We start from the raw sequence: 18141 nt of genomic DNA on the forward strand, positions 1-18141 counted from the left end.
TGTCTGACGTAAGTATGGCTTCCAGACCTTTTTTTTCTATGTCTTTTTGCTTGGAATATATTTTTTTTCATCCCTTAAACTTAAGTCTGTGTAGATCTTTTTTTCTCAGGTAGTTCTCTTGTAGACAGCATATATGTGGATCATGTTATCTTATCCAAAAGACCCTATGTCTTTTGATTCGAGCATTTAATTCATTTACATTTAAGGTTATTATTGATAGATATTTATCCATAGCCATTTTTCCCCTTTGGATCTGTGTTCCTCTCTTTTTCTTCATCTTCATAAAGCAGTCCCTTTAGCAGCTCTTACAATGCTGGCTCGGTGAAGATGTATTACTTTAGCCTCCTTTTTTGTCTGGGAAATGCCTTATTTTGTCTTCCATTTCCATTTTAAATGAGGGCCTTGCTGGGTAGAGTAGTCTTGGTTGCAGGCCTTTGCTTTTCATGACTTGGAATATTTCATGGGATTCCCTTCTGGCTTGTGGTGTTTCTATCAAGAAATCAGCTAATAGTCTTATCAGAGCTCCTGTGTATTTTACTAGCTGTTTCTCCCTTGTTGCATTTAAGAATATATCTTTGTCTTTAAATTCTGCCATTTTAATTATGATGTGTTTAGGAGTGGGCCTCTTCGGGTTCATTGATTAGGACCTTCTGTGCCTCATGGATTTGTATACTTTTTAATCAAATCATGGAAGTTTTCTGTCATTACTTTTTTAAACAGGTCTTCTATCCCTTGCTCTTCTCTTTCTGCTATACCTGTGATGTGGATATTATTACGTTTCATATGTCCCTGCAGCTGCCTTTACCCCCTTTCTGTTCTTTTTGAGTCTTTTTGTTTTGTTGCTCTCTGGAAATTTTTTTATTTTTTACCTTGGTCTCTAGATCACTGATTTGATCCTTTGCTTCATCTAGCCTGCTTCTAATTCCTTCTACTGTGTTCTTCATTTCAAATATTGTATTCTTCATTTCCTTCTGGCTCTTATTTTTAGATTCAATGTCTTTTTCATGCTAATATAGTTCACAGTAAGTTCCTTATAGATTCCCTGGAGTCCTTTGTAGTTATCACTGAGCTCCTTGAGCATCCTTTTTACTATTATTTTAACTCAGTGCCTGGTAGTTTTCATGCCTCAATTTCATTTAGCACTCTTTCTGGGGATTCCTCCTTTCCTTTCACTTGGGTGTTGTTTCTTTGTCTCCCAATTTTAGGTGAATTTCCTTGTATGTTTCTGCTTATTAAGTTTATTTGCTTTAACTCCCTGTCTTCATGGTGTGGCCTTCTGTGGTAAGAGACCTGTGGGACTCAGTGGTGCAGTCTCTTTGATCTCCTGTACTCAATGCTCTTGGGATTATCTTTATGCTGTTAAGTGGGCTTTTGGATTGTATTTGGGGATTGGTTGTTGTTGGATTATTCTTTGGTGGGTCCTTTCCTCTGGTTGGTTGACTGAGAGTCACTCCACCCAGCACATCTATGTGTTGTTGTACAGGTGCTGCCAGAACAAAACCAAACAGCTAAAGAAATAAACCCACACCTGCAAATATAATCCCCATACACTATCACACTATCTACAGTAGAAGAGCCAATATTAATAAAGGTGTAAAGAGAGTAAGACTATTATAAGAAAGTAAAAATGAACATGAGATCACTAACTGAAAGAAAGGTTATTTTGAGCAGGTAGATGGAGAAGCAATAATAAGAGTGGGGAATAGAGATAAGGCAAAGAGAGAAAGTGAAATTTATATCATAAATAAAAAAGGGAGGTAAGAAAGCAGAATGGAGTTAGAGAAAGGAAGCATATAGTATTAGATTTAAACAGAAATTTGAAAAATATATAGTGACAGAGAAAAAAATAGGAACCAAATTAGAGCAAAAGATCCTCCACAGCACTATCAACAACAAATGAGCAAAGGTTAATATAGGCAGGATGGGAATAAGAGGGAAAAAAGAAATAAAGAAAAGCTTAAGAGATGTCTAGAGGAAAGAGAAGTGATTTTTGAGAGGATAGAGGGAAAAAATACTAAGAGTGAGGAATGAAAACCAGAGTAAGACAGGGAAAAATTACAATTTAAAACCAAATATAAAAGAAAGAAAGGACAGGAGGTGGGCAAAATGGAATAGGAGAGAAGAACAGTAAAATTTGAGATTTGAAATACAATAATAGTGAAGATATAGAAATAAAATTGAAGAAATACTACAGCAACCACCATATCCATGATCAATGAGCAAATATCGATAAAGGTGGAGAGGGAATAAGATTATTTTAAGAGCAAGAAAAAGAATGTGAGGTGACAATGACAAGAAAAATAGTTTTGAGAGGCTGGAGGTGGGAGAAATAGTAAGAATGTGGAATGGAAACAGGTCTTGGCAAGGGAGAAAATAAATTTCAAGACAAAAGAAGAAGAAAGAAGAAGGTAAAATGGAATAAGGGAAGGGAGGAGAAGAATATGAGATTTGAAATAAACTATAATATAAAAACTAGCGACCTAATAGACACAAAGTTAAAGGACAAGAATCAAATGCTAAAAAGCTATACATGAGACAAAATAATGCAAATCCTGAAGAAGACCATGGTGGAATTTATCTCAGCAGAATTTAATGTTTACCATTGTCTTCTCTTTCTGGATCTGCCCCTGGTGATGTCAGATAAGTGTCCCGGTCTGGCACTAGACAGTCTTTTGGAAACTACCAGTGACCCACAGTGTGTGGCTATCTATTTCAGTTGTTAATCTATCAATTCCATAATCAGCAGTCAGGCTTAAGCACCACAATATGAGGTAGAGTAATTCCTGTGGATGGGGCTATTGCTTCCCCTCAGGCTGGTGCCACTTGGAGAGGAGTGCTTTGCCTATGCAAGCTGGCTACTATAGTATGTGGAATGACTCAGTACAGGGATCCTGGCAGCTGATCCCTCAGTTCTTTCACTAAAGTTGCCATCCCCAGACTCTCCGCAAGCATCTCTAGTTTGCTGTGGCTCCACTTTGGTGGAGCCCGGGATAAATGGCTGCAAACAAAATTTTGTGTATTGGCCTTTTAGGAGCTTCTCTGTGCCTATAGCCATTTCTCCCTGGCAAACAGAAACCCCAGTGCTTTTCACATCTCAGTTTTCTTTGGGTTCCTTTCAGGCTCTGGTGCTGTAGTCTGGGGAGACCAGCTTGGGGTTTAGACCTCACACTTCTCAGGGGGAACCCTCTGGCCACTGAAATTTCCCCCCGTCACTTCATCTGCTACCCGTCAGAGCCCAACCAGCCCTCTCATACCTCCTCCATACTCTGTACCAGTCACATTGTGGTGAAATTATTTATTCTGTCTGTGGTTATAAGCTTCTCTCCAGCTATTATTCAGTTGGTTATACCAGATTATTTCTCTACAATTTAGTTGTAATTTCAGATTAGTCCTGGGAGGAGGTCCTGAGGTTGATAAGTGGAGGTTAGCTTCCACTTACTCCTCCATCATCTTGGATGTGTATTGTTAAGTTTAAAAAGACACTGGACAGATAGGAAATTGATGTGGTGTAATCTTGCCCCATTTTCTAATATCATTGCTTATTTTCTTTCTATAAAGCACAAAGCAAAATCGTGTGGCTGAATCTAACCATCATGAAAAATATAGAAAATTAAACATGTCTTTACTATTCTTCTTCAGTCCTCTGTAGACATCTGAGGACAAATAAATGCCCATACACTGTGACAAAAAAATGAAGAAATGGTGAGCCTGAAGTAGAGCATTCTCAAATTTTATCAAGGCTTTGAATATATCAAGGAAAAACAACATCAAGATATTTCAAAATATTTTTGTATTTATTTGTATTTACATGTTTTAACATCTAATAGATACATCTGATAAAAATAGTGATGATTGCAGTGCATTTCTGAGGTCAGGCTACCTTATAATGGGGTGATTCACTCCACAAGATAACACTTTGGTGAATTATAGATGAAACTCACCCCCATTATTAGACATAAAATGAAATCAAGGTAATTTTCCGCCATTCTTCATCACAAGATGATTGGTAAGAGTTCTAAGGTGTGTATACTTTCAAGATCTTTCAAGAGAACAAAAGTCTGTTAGTATGCATTCTCTACAAAAATTTTGACTCAATCAATAAATTTCATGTCATATAGGGTTTCTGTAACACAGTCCTTTAGACTGAGTGGCTTATGAACAACAGAAATTCATTTATCTTAGTTCTGGAGGCCTGAGGTCAGGTTGCCAGCATGATCAAGTTCTGGTGAGGATTCTCCTTCATGTTGTAGACTGAGAAATTCTTGTAAACTCAACATGGCTAGTTCCATGGTCTCTTCTTATTCAGGGCTCCATCTTAATGACCTAATTACCTCCCAAAGTCTCCACCTTCTAATAATATTGCATTGGGGCTTAGATTTCAACATATGAACTTTAGTGAGGAAGCACAGATATTCAATTCATAACATATGCCTACTTTTGCAATATTTGCCCTGCTAAAAAAAAAATCATTATTTGGCTGAACTTAGACCTATGAACTTAAGAATTAAATGTCCATAACTAATCAATGAGATGCCCCAAAAGAAATTTGAGATTAGTAGGAGGAAGAAATTAAAAACAAATTGCTGTTGAAGAAGCAAATGTCCTTCAGACTACTATAATGATATCAGAAATTCAAGGTGAGCCAATTACTGTTTCTGATTTTACAGGTTATCTCTGAAGATATACAAGATGTTATTGAATATGTGTATATACAAGGCCACTTACCTAAATTGAATAAATCAAATTGTGCAGTTGAGGGAAACTGACAAAACTTTACCTAAACAATCTTAGAAAAATAATGTATGGCTACATCCATAGCTTTTAATGCAGAGATCCCTAGCACTTATGAAATACAGCCCAATGAATATGAGATTCTGGCCAAACATACTAGACACCAGTTAGAAGAAGATTATAAGATCATAAGGGTGATGAAAACAAGAATTTGTATAAAGCGTCCAGAACTAAAATATCATTGGAAGTGTTGCCAGAGGAAGTATGATTCTTCCATGGTATCACAGGGAATGCATTTCAGGGATACATGCACAGGAGGATTTGAAGTATAGTGGCAACATTTATTGGAGTGAAAACAAAGGAAGAGCTGCTTAGGCAATGTCTTATCCACAACCAGGTGTCTCAGCTTTGTCTCGCTGTGGAAGAAGTCCACCCTCTGGGACTGCAGACCTGTACTCAGGCCAACCAAGCTCAGGAAGAGTGCCAGCACCAGAGAAGACACGTCATTTTTCCATCATCCAATGCTCCAATAGTCTAGCTTAGTATCTGTTCCTACCTGGCCAGTGATTTGCCCTGCGCTTTGGTTCCTGAAGCTGCTGAAGAGAGAGAGTGCCTCCAGGTTTGTTAAGCTTTGATTGTATTTCCTCGGGCTCGGTTGAGAGAAAGCTTTCTTTTAAACTATTCAATCTCTTTCCTGGATCTTCTGGATTTCTAACCTTATCCTATCCGGTCTTTTCTCCAGATTTACAAAGCCTAGTCTCCTCCCCTTTGTGGTTGTCATTTTGGCTGCTACTGCACATGCATCATAGGTTTGCTTCTGCACATGAACTTATTAGAAAAACTTGCCCCCGCACCATCTTAGCTTCTGTTGTACATGTGCCCAGTAAGGGAATTTCCCCCTCATTGTTTATCCCTTCCCTCCCTGTACCCCATTAATCTGGGGGAATGGGCTTGTTGTTTCCTGCAGAGCTTGGACAGCTGGTCTTTCAAACCTACTCAGAGATTAATGTCCATTTGGTGAAGGAAGTGGCTGTTCCCTGGAGTGTTTTTGAGGCTGCACTTTCTTTTTGGTTAATATCCAACCAGCTGCCTACTGTAACAGAGAGAAGCAGTAGCATATCCAAACAGAACAGTGGATTGTTATACCATAGGTGGGGACCATAAGGGATGATTGTCTATAGAAAATTGAAAAATTTACTTTTTTATTAGAATTATGTGCTGGGGATTTTAGATGTTTCCCTTTGTTGAGCCACTGAAAGAAAAGAAATCAGAATTATTTCCAGATTTTCATTCTTTTTTTTTTTTTAACTATAGCATTCTGCTAACTAATCTATTGCCAGTCTGAGAGTGTATGGTGTTTGGCCCTCAAAGATGGAAAATCGTGCATCTATATTGAACTGTTCAGCCTGAGATTTTTTCATTAAGCAGGGACAAAGATAACTCGGCATCCCCAGAATCATTTCAAATTCTAAAAATAATGTATTCTGCACCTCCAAAAACTCAAAGAATAATTGGAGAATTTAAGATATAGTGATGGATGTATTTCACTATAGAGATCTCATTTCCACAAGCCATTGAATAAAATATAATTTGACTAGCTGTTATAGTTATCGTTGTTTCTTAGCAAAATATGTTATTTAGTGGAAAGATGATAAACTAGTCAGGAAACCAAGGTGGAAATATTGATTTATTTTTAATTCATCACCAATTTAATCAGTTTGAGTCATTAAACATTTATCAACTTTAATTATTTGGGAGGATTTATTTAAGAATTTGCAGAACCGAGCTATCCCATTTTGAGGGGCAAATTTTACTTATGTCATTCTCTCCCTTATAGAGTAAAATAGTCTTCCTGTACTTTTGAAATTTATTTCGACGTAATACTTTTATACAGATCTTTCCAGAGCGTCCTTTATTTCCTACAAGCAAATGTGTGTTTAAAGATCCTTAATTCTTATTTCTCTATTTGTTCCTCTTGGTTCCTGCTCTTCTCTTTGTATTGTCCTATCCACAAAAATTTTCCAAAATTGTTTGAACCCTATGTCACAGTAAAGCCTCCTGACCTAGCACCTCTTTGGTTTATGAAATCCACCTACTGGATAATGTTTTTCACTTTCCCTCATATGCTTCCCCTGGAAAATGACCCAACAGATTCCTGAACTAAAATTGTTATTGATATGTTTTTATTTTCAATCCTGTACTCTTAAGGGCCCAGTAAGAACCCGCTATGCACTTTAACATGTGGATCTACACAAAAGTAGGCCTTTGATACTTATAAATGTTTCATGCTTTCAGTACTGACAGCAGAAGCAATCCCCTTTTTATATAACCTACTGTAGCATTGGGATATGATTCTCCTCTCTTTCTCTCTTCCCCCTTCCTTCAGAATCTGATTCTTTAACGATTGTAAAGTTGGCCCTATTGATTCTCTTCTCAATCATATATTTACTAAGCAGTATTTTTCCTGTATATTTCATCTATTTTAAGGGGGCCCAAGCATTTATTTTCCTAGGCTATTACCAAAGTGCTAAATTACCAAGTAAATTCTAAAGATAATGATTTGAGAAATTTTATCCCTGTTCTGCCTCATAATGGAATCTAATTCTTCTCAGTATTCAAGCTAGTTTGGATCTGCCTTATGAAAATCTCTACTTTTGTTTACTTGGCTTTAAATTATAAATTTATACTTGTTCTAACATGTTTCCTCAGAACATGTGCCTGGCTTACTTCTCCTTCTATAATAACTTAGTTGTAATAAAATTTGCCAGCAGGAGAGTCATACACATGGAATCCACGCCTGAGTAGATTCCTTGCACACATTGTCTATGGCAGCTTGAGTCAGAGGTGTGTATTGTAAATGAGGGAGTTTTATCTCTGAGTATTAGATGGCTAATCCCCGGTTGATGCTGCCCTTTAATCATTTTGCTTCTAGGGGGTGGATTTTATTTAACAGTCAATGAAGGAAGGGAGCATTTTCCTTTCTTAGTATTGATTCTCCTTTCTAGCCTTCACCCACTCAAAAAGAGACATTGATACTACACTGTTAGTGACTCTTCAGTGCTGGTGTGGCACTGCTGGTGAACATTTCTGTGCATTCTCCAGTGTCCAGGAATAAATGATTATTTCTTAAATTTCTCTAGATTTACCTAATCTCAACAAAATGACCCATCTCATTTATCCTGTAATCTCTTTGTCATCTTCCCACTGTCATCAGACCCTTGAATGAAGGTTTTATTTGTTATTGGTTACATGGAAGTGAAAGCACCATTAAATGCAACATTGTTAAAAATCTCTGACTAGGCTTCATGGTTACGATGTGAATTTCTTTTTCTGTCTCTTAAGCCTTGGAGCTTTTTGCTTTAAATCTTCTCTACTCATTCCCTTTCCCCAAAGCAATTTCAGTTCTGTGAAGACATTCATTAGCAACCAAAAATAGGAAATATACATGTGTATATATACATGCATGCACACATAAGTATGTATATATGTACATACACATATTAATATGCACACACATGCATATATGTATGCACATGTGTGTGCATATACACATAATGTGTATATGTATGTGTGTATATGAATACACACATACATACATTCATTCCCTATTTTTCCTATAACATATATCCCACTGATATGTTATCCCACTGATAACATATATCCCTAGTAATCCAGTGTTTACTTCCTCAATTGTTAGCAAAGTTTGGTGCCTTAATAAATCAATCTGTTTCAAGGCTAGAAATGTTGAATAAACTCAATTTTGGGGGTATGTATTTGTCATCTGATGCTTTGGGAAGTTTGCCCTTCCCAAAGGAAAGTTTTTTCTTTTTAACCACTTGGTAGGAACTAATCTGGAATTTGAATAATCAATACAAAAATGCTGAAGAGTGATGCAGATAGATTATTAGTATACTATAAGTAAACTATCAGTTAATATTTTAAATGTCTCAAAAGAACTACTTTGATTAAAGTTTTTGGAATATTCTTTCTAAATGACCCATCATCTGATGCTTTTTTCATATAATACAGTTTTTATTGGAACTTAGCTATCACTTATTAAAATAACTTTGATAAGTTAAAATGGGATATATAGAGATATAGAAATATCTCTATATAGATATATCTATATATGGATATATCTGAAAATAAAAACATTGCAGCTGTTAAAGAATGTCACCTCTTTGAACCACACACCATCGCTTTTGTTTATTTCTATGCTTTAGTTTCATCATTGCTTATTATTTCCTTTCTTCAAACTTTCTTCACCTGGCTAAGTACTATTCTTTCAAGCTCTGATGTTACCTCTTAATGGGAAAAAGAAAACAACCAAGAACAAAACATTGGCTAGTAAACCACCCCAAAACTAGATGAGGTAACCCTACTCTTTGTTCCCATAGGACATTGTACATACATGGATTTCAGCACTTATTGCAATTAATAACTTGGGCTTTTTAAACTTTGTTTTTTGTCCCCAAAATATTAAAAGTCCCTTGAGTAGTCCTTTTTCTGTCTCTATATTCCTAAAACCTAACCAGGTACCTCTCAGATGGTAGAAGCTCAAAGAATGTTCCTTGAATGAATAAGTGTCCAAATAGATTTAATCTTATGAATATCAGATAACACTTAAGTAGTCTTATAAGCATTCTAGAGACAGGAGTCTTTTGTGTGCAGTGGATAATAAAGTAGGTAAAACAATTGAGGCTCCTATTGCTACATAAACTTTACATTGAATCTGACTATTGGTGTGCCTTTTATTATAATATTCAAGAAATGAAAACATTAATCTATGTTACAATGCAATAGGCACATTCATTGGTATATACTGAAATACTGCAAGGAAAATATTAAAGAGACTCAGAGTTGTTTTTATGTGTATGTTTAAAAAAGAAAACATTGAAATAATTATAGCCATAATAGTTTTGAAATTTCTAATGTATTTTTAGAGACATGAAGGGTAATAATTTTCCTTTTATTAGTGTCCAATTTTATTTTTTTTAAAACATTAACATTTACTCTATTTCATTTTACATAACTATGTTTGGAGGAATTAAGCCATTAAGCACAGTAGTAAGAATACTAAGGAGCAATGGTTGGGGGTGGGAGGAGGTAAATATGCAAGACCTGAAAGATGAGCAGTCTCGGCTCTCACAGTTCTCCTTCTTAAGAAGAATAGCCTCTAAGATAGGGTCGGCAGAGAGAGAGGCCTCTATAAAGCTTTCATCTAATATATACATTTGAATCTGTGATTGTTATGGACTAGCATAGCTATCCTTTTTGGGACTGTTTATATTTCTTCACAATTAACTATACTCAGTGGCAATCTATTTGGGCATGCTGCTTCTTGCTCCTCTAATTAAACCTATTTTTACCCAGGTTTAAATTAAAGCATTTAAAAGATAATGCTCTCTCTATTTTCAATTAAATTAAAATTTGAATGATTAAATTAAGGCAATTATAAGCAATAAGATTTATATATATATATATGAAGTAAAATGATGGCAGAAGGTTGAGTTAATTATATTTCTTAATTCACAGCATATTATCACCTAAAACATTAAGACACCTAAGACAAGATGATTACTTGTGTTTTGAATATGATATGAGTCTATATAGCTTCTAAAATATTTGTATTTAATTTTGTTAATACTAAATAAATAATAAATATTTAGTAAATTACATTTATTAAATAATTTCAAGCTGACACAGAAAATATACTTGTGATAGGCCAAAAATATCTAAAAATTTTCTTTTCTACTTTCACAAGTTTAAGAATTATGCAAAAGATAAAATACATAGTAATCCACCATCCAATTACCCATCATTGTCCTTTATGGCTCTCTCTCTAGATATACTCCATCATTATTTAGCTTTCCCTTAGAGTCCTAATTCCATATATTTCCTGCCCATGTTTTTTCAGGGTACAAAAATATTTCAATAATTCCTGTGGCTTCACCCAAAACAGGTGTTAACTATAAAGCTTATCAAGCAAAATTTGGGTTAAGTTATGATGATATTCCCATTTTTTTCCCTGCAGTTCATCTGGTGTGGTCATTTTAATCTTTTAGATGTAATCCTATAGATTTTCCTCTGGATTTTCCAGTTCCTGCTTGAATAGATCACTTCTCTCTAATTCCCTGCCTCCTGGTTCCCTCTGAGTGAGTCATTTCAGGAAGCTCTCTGAGACTATAAACCTCTCCCTTACTCTGATTTTCTTAGGTCCCATCAGTTTCATTCTAGAAATGACAACAAGCTAGATATCCTCTTTTTATGTTGCCTTCTTAAAAGTAGTGACATTTGGGAGTATTTTGTTTTTCCTTTTATGTATATATTTCATGATATTTTCAGATCTCATTTTGTCCTTCATGTCTGGGGAGAAACATGATAGATATCATGAGGAGAAACATGATAAAGATATAATTCATTATCTTAAGGGAAGCTTAATATCTTTTTTCCAATTTAATCAGTCTCCCCTTTTAAATTGTGTCTTTGTTCTATGACTGCTCAGGTTAACAACCATATTCTCCTTAGACTCCTAGATAAACTGATTCCTACAGGCAGGTTATTCCAAATAGAGGTTTTAAATTACCAAAAACAGAAGAAAACATGGGAGAGTCCATCTGCTCTCCTTTGTAGGCCTAGCAGAAAAACTTAAAATCAAAAGTCACAGGCTTATACCCCAAAATCCCAAATCGCCCATTCTAAAGAACTTCGTGCACCCCTATGTTCATAGCAGTGTTATTTACAAAGCCAAGTGCTATAAATAACCTAAATGCCCATCAGTAAGTGAGTGGATCAAACAACTGTGGTACATTTACACAATGGAATATTACACAGCAGAAAGAAAGAAGAAGCTCCTTACCTTTTGCGAAACCATGGATGGAACTGGAGGATATTATGCTAAGTGAAATAAGCCAAGTGGTGAAAAACAAATACCACATGATCTCACCTATAAGAGGAATCTAATGAACAACATAAACTAATGAACAAATTAGTATCACAAGCATAAAAATATGGAACAGACTGACAATGGCCAGAGGGGAGGGGCCAGGCGGTAATGTCGGAAAGAAGGGGAAGGGAGGAAAGAGCATGTGTTAATGGCCCATGGACATGGACAACAGGGAGGGAATTTACTGTGGGAGTGGTGTGTGTTGATGGGTGGAGGTGGGCAAAGGGGGGAAAATGGGACAAATGTAATAGAATAACTCTTTTTAAAAAATTAAAAATAAATATATAAAATCTTTAAAAAATAATATGAATATATAAAGAAAATGTTAAAAAAAGAAGTAAACCAGTCAGAGAATGAAAAATACCATATGATTTCACTCATATGTTGAATCTAATGAACAAACAGTAGTAACAAGGAAAATAGAGACAAACTCATAGAAAGCAGGCTGACAGCTCCGGGGTGGCATTAGGGGTTGGTAGGGATGAGCTAAATGTGAAAAGGACTCATAGACATGGGCAGAATGTGGTGATTTGGGGGATGGAGGTGTTTATAAAAAGGATAAATGGTAATGGAAAAATATAGTAAAATAAATTTTAAAATTAATGAAATTTAGGTATGGATAGAAAAACAGTAAGAACAGAAAATTAATTCCTTTCCCCCCTTTTTTCCCCAAATGAATTATATACAAAATTTAAAACAAATTCCCCAATAGTAGTATTGTTATCACTTGCCAGGAAATCAGCACTTTAAAGTGAGGTTCCCATGAAGAGCTGGAAACCAGTTCTTTATACAGCTGGTTCAGGCTAAGTTGCCTTGCACTTGCCTTAGGCATGAGGAACTGAAGTCCCTATGTTTAAGTTTGGCCCGTACATTTGCTGAAAGATGTTTCCACACACTGCATCTTCAAGGTGACATCAAAATACCATTGGCCTAAGGCTTAAGGCCTCAGCTACCCAGCAGCAAAAACTAACTACTCCATTATACCAGCTTCAATCACAATAACATGCTATCAAACCTCTTGCCCAGATAAAAGATTGTTATGGTCTCCAAATTCCACTTCTTGTCTCTTTCTCTATCTCCCTCTCTTTCTCTCAATATCCTCAGATTAAATAAAAAGAAATGGCAGTTTATTTTATAAAATAAAATTGCGCCTCCCTTCCCTGGCCTAGATCTGAACAATTGAGATACTTGAAGGATAAAATTTCAGCAGGTAAAGATCAAAGTGTCACTTTAAAGACAAAAACTAGGTTTGAAAATGTGCCCTTAAGTCTAGCAGCTAAGGGGCTTGCTAATGTTAACAATGATGGGGAAAGTTATGACTTCCTTCATATGGGTTTATTTCTACAAAGCCTGAATAGGTAGAAATTCCTTAAGCAGGAAAGAAGGAAGAAGAAGTGCTTTGAACATGATTGTCTATTCTTCTTGGAGAATCACTCCTAATATTTGATACTATTCTTTGCTGTTAGCAATAAGTGAGGTGTCATAAAGAAGACAGAGTTTCACTTTGATAGCAGTCACTTCTCAACAGAAATAGACACCACAGTACAACAACATATAATGGGAGGTATGAATGTCTTGGAACATATTGTTTCTTTCCAAAGATGTCTGATCTTGATATCTGCCTCACATCTGTTTTGAGTGGCAACTTAGGACTCTATTCAATTATATTCAAATGCCACAACTGTAAAAATAAAATGTCTTCTTTAGGATTATTTTGGACCATTAGAAAGTCATCTGTGACATTTTTTGTTTCTTTCAAAAAAGTATTGACCCATTCAGCAACAGTTTTACATTTGTTATAATTTCAATGCATGTTATGTATGTCCCCTATGGAGAGTTGTTCATTTAAATATTATGTAGTGACCTTCTTTGTCTCTTTTTATGGCTTTTGTCTTGAAGTCTATTTTGTATGATATAAGTATTGCTCTCCCAACTTTCTTTTTGTGTCCATTTGTCTGGAATATTTTTTTCCATCCCTTCACTTTCTGCCTGGGAGGTCTTCTGTTCTGAGGTGGGTCTCTTGTAGACAGCATGTAGGCAGGTCATGTTTTCTTATCCATTTAGCTACCCTGTATCTTTTGCTTGGACCATTTAATCCACCTACACTTAAGGATATTATTGATAGATACTTATTCATTGTCACTTTTTTATAATTGTTTTTGTCTCTCTCTCCCCCTCTCTATGTCTCTTCTCATTATTATAGCAGTCCACTTAGCATCTCTTGCAGTGCTAATTTGGTGGAGATAAACTCTTTTAGCCTTCTTTTTTCTGAGAAACTCTTTATTTCCCCATCTATTTTAAATGACATCTTTTCAGGATAGAATAATCTTGTTGTAGGAGCTTGGTTTTCATTATCTGGAATATTTCATGCCAATCCCTTTGGCTTGCGGTGTTTTTGTCGCAAATTCAGCTGAGAGTCTTATTGGAGCCCTCTCTTTTGGTTCATCTTGATTAACACCCTCTTTTTTTCCTGAATTTGTGTGACTTTTTCCCTCACTGAGTTAGGGAAGTTTTCTGTCATTTTTTTCCAAACAGATTTCTGTCCCTTGCTCCTTTTTTTCTTTTTCTTATATTCCTATGCTGTAGAGGTGGTTAAGTTTCATGGTGTCCTGAATATCTCCCTTACTCTATCTTTGTTTATTTTTTTTCAGTCGTTTTTCATTTTGTTACTCTGACTAGGTATTTCTTTCTACTTTGTCTTCCAGCTCACTGATTTAGTCCTCTGCTTCATCTAACCTGTTTTTAATTCCTTTTAGTGTAATTTAATTTCAGATATTCATGTAAAATATTCAAGTGAGGTTCATTCCAGGGATGCCAAAATGATACAATATTCATAAATCAATAAAAATAATGTATCACATAAACAAAATGAAGGAGAAAACCACATGTGATATTAATAGATGCTGAAAAGCATCTATTCATAAAATCCAACACCCATTCATGATAAAAACACTCAGAAAAGTGGGAATAGAGTCTGCATATGTCAACATAATAAAAGCCATATGAGAGAAACCTACAGCTAACATTACACTCAACAGGAAGAAATTAAAAGCTTTCTCTTTTAACCAGGAATGAGGCAAGGTTGTCGGCTCTCACCACCCTCATTCAACATAGTACTGAAAGTTTTAGCCACAGTGATGAGACAAGAAAAAGAAATAAAAGGCATCCAAATTGGAAAGGAGAAAGAAAATCTGTTATTTGCAGACAGCATAATAGTGTACATAAATAACGCTACAGTCTCAAAAAACCCCAAAAAACTACTGAACCTAATAAATGAATTTGGCAAAATAGCTGGATACAAATTCAATATTCAGAAATTAGTGGCATTTTGTACACCAACAATGAAATATCAGAAGTAGAAACTAGAATAAAATCCCATTTGCTATAGCAACAAGAAAAATAAAGTACCTAGGAATAAGTTTATCAAGGAAGTTAACAACCTGTACTCAGAAAGCTATAGAACACAGATGAGAGAAATGGAGGAAAATCAAAGAAACTGAAGCATGTCCTGTGTTCTTGGATTGGAAAAATTAACATCATTAAAATATCCATGCTATGGGATATTCACAGATATAGAACAAATATATCAAAAAATTTGCATGGAACCAAGAGACTCCAAATAGCTTCAGCAATCTTATAAAGAAGAACAAAGTAGGAGGGATCACAATACCAAATTTCAAATTATACTACAAGTCTACTGTAATCAAAATTGTCTAGTACTGGCATAAAAACAGACGCATAGATCAATGGAACAGAATAGAGAGCTCAGAAATATATCCATGTTTCTATGGTCAAGCAATATTTGACAAAGAGGGCATGAGTATAGAATTGAATAAAGATAGCTTTTTCAATACATGGAGTTGGGAGAACTGAACAGCTACATGCAAAAAAAAAAATCAAAACTAGACTACCAACATACACTGTACACCAAAATAAACTCAAGATGGATAAAAGACTTAAATATAAGTTGTAATACCATTAAAGTCCTAGAGGAAAACATAGGTAGGAAAATTTCAGATATACCTCATAGCAATATTTTTGCCAATATATCTCTGAAGGCAAGGGAAAAAAAATAAAACAGTGAGACTACATCAAAATAAAAAAACTTGTGCATGGCTAAGGAAACCATCACCATAATGAAAAGGGAACTGACTGTGAGAGAATATCTTAGCCAATGATATATCAGACAAGGTTTCGATCTCTAAAATTTAAAGAACTCATATGACTAAACGCCAGGAAGACAACAATCCAATTAAAAATTTGACAAAGGACCTGGATAGATACTTCTCCAAGAAGGACATACAGAGGGCCCATAGACATATGAAAAGCTACTCAACATCACCATCTATCAGAGAAATGCAAATTAAGAGCATATTGAGATATTGCCTACACCTGTCAGAATGCCATCATTAAATAAATTAACAAACAACAAGTGCTGGCAAAGATGCAGAAAAAAGGAAACACTAGTGCACTGTTGATGGGAATGCAGACTGGCACAGACTGGAAAACTGTATGTAGTTTCCTTAGAAAACTAAAAATGGACCAGCTGTTTGACCCAGCTATTCCACTGCTGAAAATAAAAACTAAGAATCTCATTTCACTGATTCAAAAGAACTAATGGACCCTTATGTTCATAGTGATGCTATCTACAATAGCTAAGTGCTGGAAAGAGCCTGACTACCCATCGGTAAATGAGTGGATCAAAAAACTGTGGCACATTTACATAATGGCATAGTATAGAGCAGAAAGAAAGAAGAAACTCCTACTTTTTGCAAAAGCATGTATGGAACTGGACAATATTATGCTAAGCTAAAATAAGCACATCAGTGAAAAACAAATACCATATACTCTAACCTATAAGAGGAATCTAATGAACAAAATAAACTAATTAACAAAATAGAATCACAAGCATGGAAACATGGAAAAGACTGAAAGTATCCAAAGGGGAGGTAGAAGGGGGACAATGGTGGAATGAAGGGGAAGGGAATGGACAAAGAACATGGCAAATGACTCACAGACATGAACAACTGTGTGAGAAGTGACTTTGATAGCAGTGGGTAGGATGGGAAGAGAAGGGTAAAAGGGAAAAAACAGACAGCTTTAATATAATAACACTAAAAATTATTAAAAAGTAAATATAAATATAGTGATGTAAATATGGAATATATAACATAAAAATAAGGGATGTTAACAGAGAAAATGATTTTGTTTATTTTGAATGGCAGACTTCATGCCATTAAGTGGGAACTACTTTATTTTCCTAATTTCATAATCAATATATAAATACTTAATTAAAAAAGAGTATGTGGCATTTAATGTAGTATTAGAATAGATGGAATGAAGTACATATAATGGTTAAAAGAAAGAAGATTGGGTGGTGTATGAAAGAAAAAAAAGAAGCCACTGAAAATGGAAATCTAGGGAAAAAAGATGGGAATGAACCACATCTTCAGTATTAATGTTCTATTATAAGAAAATAATAATTTGACTTATTTTCCATGACTTTAGGTATCACGACTAATTAGAAAGATTTAATTGCAAGGGGAGATGTTGTCACCAGTTTAAAACTTTAACATAGATTTCCTAATTCAATGAAATCTATGAAGAAATTTAGAAAATTTCATCATGTATATGCAAATTAGATCTATGAATAAGAGAGCTATTGATAGATTGGCATTGGATGTGTATATCAAATTAATTTGTAAAGAATATTAAAAATAAGTTTCTTGCAAAACTTCATTTGTATTAAAGTTTAATATTATATTTGATTAACACTTTATTTAAATTAAAGCCCTGCCCTCTGCTCAGACACCTCTTGTGATCCTTTCTCTTTCAGTCTCTCTGCAACAGCTATACCAAATTATTCTACTCTCTAGATATTTTCATTCTCTCTGCAGCTTCCAGACCCTCCCTTCTCCTACAGGATGGATATTTCCTTCTTAAAGCAGCTAGATTTACTCCCACTCTTTTTCTGCAAGCCTAATTTTGTTCTCCTCTGCTAGTTCATAAACATTATGAGAATAATTAACATCTCACTCTTGTTTTCCTTTTATCATTCCTATAACTAAGATAAGCTATTAATGAATATTTTCTGAATGAGTTATATGTAAATTAAGATGCTCTTATTGAAATGTTCATAATTACTAGCATATTTTACATTCTGTCTTTCAATATGTAGGAGCAATATGCCTGTTTTATAGAAATATGTAGCTTTCATTTTAGTTGGTCATATTATTATAGTAAAATGGTATTCAGTGATTCTAAGTATAATTTCTTTTTATAAAATGTGGGACCATGATATTTATCCATTCATATCCATTGGTTATTAAGTATTTATTGAGCATGTTTTATGTTTCAGGCATAATAGGGCACTTTTCAGTCACTATTTCCAATAGCATGAAATGATTAAGTGTAGAATGAGCTATTAAAATTATAATTAGCTATGATCATATATGAAATACAAA

This window comes from Pteronotus mesoamericanus, unplaced genomic scaffold (genome assembly GCF_021234165.1).
Source record: "Pteronotus mesoamericanus isolate MK-2021 breed Mesoamerican mustached bat unplaced genomic scaffold, CSHL_Meso_final contig_94, whole genome shotgun sequence".
Classification (NCBI taxonomy): domain Eukaryota; kingdom Metazoa; phylum Chordata; class Mammalia; order Chiroptera; family Mormoopidae; genus Pteronotus; species Pteronotus mesoamericanus.